At 33.8% G+C, this 4,074-nt stretch overlaps 1 protein-coding gene and 1 pseudogene across 4 annotated transcripts in view; one reads left to right on the top strand and one right to left on the bottom strand.

Annotated features, from left to right (window-relative positions):
- The window catches only part of SLC10A7 (solute carrier family 10 member 7), a 199,204-nt gene that overhangs the window by 143,660 nt on the left and 51,470 nt on the right, over positions 1–4,074 (bottom strand). The gene's annotated exons all lie outside the window — the stretch shown is intronic.
- LOC102877797 lies at positions 955–1,326 on the top strand (annotated as a pseudogene).

The following is a 4,074-nucleotide window of genomic DNA, read 5'->3' as shown; positions in this document are numbered from 1 at the left end:
GACTAAAAGTCCCAACCATCCCTCCAATCACATGGTTGGCCTTTTTGGTGACCAGCCCCATACTGAAGTTATCTAGATGCCCATCAAGAGCCATTTCATTAGCATAACAAAGATACTCATATCACTCAGGGAATTCCAAAGATTTTTGAAGGTCTGTGCCAAGAACCTGGGACAGAGACTACTTTTTATTATACCACAGCAACATATTAAATTATTTTAGGTTTTGTAGCCCATATGGTCATAGATTCTTAACTCTGTTATTGTACCACTAAAGCAGCCATAGAAAATACATAATATATTGAGTGTGATCATGTTCCAATAAAATTTTATCAATAGATACTAAAATTTGACTTTCATTTAAGTTTTACACATCATGAAATTTTATTCTTTTGATTTTTTTTCTAACCATTAGAAAAATGTACAAACCATTCCTTACTCACTTACTATACAAAAACATGCAGCAGGCCTGATTTAGCCTGCAAGCAGCAGTCTACTCCTCTCTGCTCTACGAGAAAAAGAGAAGATAGAAATCACTAATATCAGGATTGAAAGAGGTGACATCTTGAGATTTTTCAGATATTTAAAAAATGAGAATATTGTGAACAACCTTATGCCCCCAAATTTGACAACGTAGATGAAATGGACAAATTCCTTCAAACATACAAACTACCAAAGCTCTCTCAAGAAAAAAATAGATAACCTAAATAGCCCATTATACATTAAAAACGTTGAATGTGTGGTTAAAAACTTTTCCACAAAGAACTCTCCAGGACCAGATGTGAGATAATAGAATCCAATAATATACAAAAAGGATAATACATCATGACCAAGTGGGGTTTATTCCAGGAATGCAAAGTTGATTTAAGATTTGAAAATCAATCAAGACAATTCACCTTATCAACAGATTTTTTCTTTTATACCAACTCCTAACCTCTTGCCCGGCCTCGTCTCCCACGTCTCCCAGGTAACATGTGCGACCTAAAAGCAGTAATCAAAAATGCCGATATATGAAATGTTGGAGGAGACTCGGTGGAGTGTGCCACTCAGGCATTGGAGAAATACAATATAGAGAAGAACATTGTGGCCCATATTAAGAAGGAGTTTGACAAGAAGTACAACCCCACCTGGCACTGCATCGTGGGGAGGAACTTCAGTAGTTATGTGACACATGAAACCAAACCCTTTATCTACTTCTACCTGGGCCAGGTAGCCATTCTTCTGTTCAAATCTGGTTAAAAGCATGGACTGTGCTACACACCCAGTGATCCATCCAAAAACAAGGACTGCCGCCTAAATTTCAAATATCAGAGACTGAAATCTTCAGCCTTGCCTAAAGGAACACCTTGATCTTGATTCTTTGTGTTGTTTTCTATAGGGCATTCTCTGTACTCATTTGCTGTGGTTATAAAACAATTAGTAAAACGTTTTTTAAAAAAAATAATCATTTCAATGGGTAGAGAAAAAGTATTTGCCAAAATTCCACATGTATTCATAATAAAAACTCTCAGAAAACTAGAATTGATAAGAATTCTCTCCATCTGATAATGAATATCTTTATCAAAACTGAACAGATTACATCATACTTAGTGGGGGAAGACTGAGTGCTTTCCCCCTAAAATCAGGAACAAGTTAAGAATGTCTATTCTTACTACTACTTCTATCCAACATTGGCCTAAAAGTACTAGCCATGCAATAATGCAAGAAAAAGAAAAAGGCATACATGCTGACAAAGAAGAAATAAACCTGTTTATTCACAAATTATATGATTTTAGAAACTCTTCCACTCTCCCCTCAAAACTACAAGAAATAATGAGTTTAGTAATGTTGAAGAATATAAGATCTATGCATAAAAAAATCAATGCATTTATATATACGAGCAAGGAAAAACTTGAAATTGAAATTAATAAAAATACCATTTATAACAGCATATCAAAAACATGAAATATTTGAAAGAATAATCTAAAGTCCTAAATAACTAGAGATATATAAATTAGAATCCTACAGTATGAAGATGTCAAATCTCTCTAGATTGATCTATAAATTTAATGTAATCCCAATCAAAATCTCTGCAGGCTTTTTCATAGAAAATGGCAAGATGACTAAAATTTATTTGGAAATCTTTTTCTTAAAAAAAAAAAAGCTGGAAGACTCAAACTTAAGAATTACTACTTATTTTCAACACTTGATATAAAGCTACTCTAATCAAGACAGTGTTCTATTGGCTTAAAGAGAGATATATAGATCAATGAAACAGAATAGAAAGTCCAGAAATGAGTCTATATATATATGGTAAATTGATTTGTGACAAGTGTTACAGTAACTCAATGGAAGAAGGATTATCTTTTTAAGTGGTAAATGCTATCTATATGCAATTAAGAAAAACTAGAACCTGGACCCTTACCTCACATCATATACAAAACATAAGTTGGAATGAATCAGACCTAAATGTAAAAGCTAAATCTATAAAACTTCTAGAAGATAATATAAAGAAAATCGTAACTTGGGTTAGGGCGACATTTCTCAGATAGGATTCAAAAATCATAACTAAAAAAAAATGATAAATTGGATTTCAACATAATTTAAAACTTCTTTCCTTCAAAAACATTATTAAGAAAATGAAAAAACAAGCCACAAACTGGGAGAAGGTATTTGCAAACCATATCTAATAAAGAACTTCTATAGAGAATATATTTTAAAAAGTTCTTACAACTAAATAGTAAGACAATTAAACTAAAAAGTAGACTAAAGATTTGAACAGGCACCACTAAAGAACAGATATGGATGGCAAATCAACACCATTAGTTGTTAGAGAAACGCATTAAAATCTGAGAAACAACTATGGACCTGCTAAAACTTTAAAAGAAGCTAACAGTTCAGTGCTGGTGTGGATGTGGACCAAACAGAACTCTCATATATTGCTAGAATGGATCCAAAATGATACAGCCAATGTGGAAAAATAGCTTAGCAGTTTTTTCTTTTAAAGTTATACATAGACTTACCACGTGACCCAACCATCCCCCAACACTGGGTATTTACTCAAAGGACAGATACATTCACACAAAGACTTGTACTCAAATGCTCAGAGCAGCTTTATTTGTAACAGCCCCAAACTGGAAACTACCCAAATGTCCTTCAACTGGTGAATGGATAAATGCGTTGTGATACACCCATACAATGGAATACTATTCAGCAATTAAAAGGAATGAACTACTGATAGGTTCAATAATATGGATGACTCTCAAAAGCATTATGCTAAGTAAGCGTAGCCAGACACAAAAACTTATGTACTATATGATTCTACTGATAAAATATTCTGGAAAAGGCAAAACTATACAGTTTCTGATCACTAGCTATCAGGGATTGCAGGTAGGCGGAGGGAAAAGAGGCATGAAAGCAATGTTTATATTTTGATTATGGTGGTGTTTGCATACTTTATATATTTTCCAAAACTATATACTTTAAAAGGGTGAATTTTACTATCTGTAAATTTTGCATCCATTAACCTAACTTTTAAAATTTATAAAATTTTTGATTTATTGATGATAGCCATTCTGACAGGTGTGAGGTTATATCTCATTCTGGTTTTAATTAGCATTTCTCTGATGATCAGTGACCTTGAGCATCTTTTCATATGTCCATTGGCCATCTGTTATTTCCTCTTTGGAGAAATATCTGTTCAGGTCTTCTGCCCATTTTTCCATTGGATTGTTTGTTTTTTTGTTGTTGTTGAGCTGTATGAGTTCTCGTACTTGTCAGAATGGCTATCATCAATAAAGCAAAGAACAACAAGTGTTGGCGGGGATGTGGAGGAAAGGGAACTCTCATACACTGTTGGTGGGATTGCAAATCGGTACAGCCGCTATGGAAAACAATCTGGAGGTTTCTCAAAAAATGTAAAATGGATCTACCTTTTGACCCAGCAATTGTACGTCTGGGTATTTATCCAAAGAAAACTAAAACAATAATTTGTAAAGATCGATGCATCCCTATGTTCACAGCAGATCTATTCACAATAGCCAAGATATGGAAGCAGCGTAAATGCTCATCAACTGACAATTGGATAAAGAAGTTATG

This window comes from Pteropus alecto, unplaced genomic scaffold (assembly GCF_000325575.1).
Source record: "Pteropus alecto unplaced genomic scaffold, ASM32557v1 scaffold50, whole genome shotgun sequence".
NCBI classification, from domain to species: Eukaryota; Metazoa; Chordata; class Mammalia; order Chiroptera; family Pteropodidae; genus Pteropus; species Pteropus alecto.
This window is presented reverse-complemented; position numbering and strand designations above follow the sequence as displayed.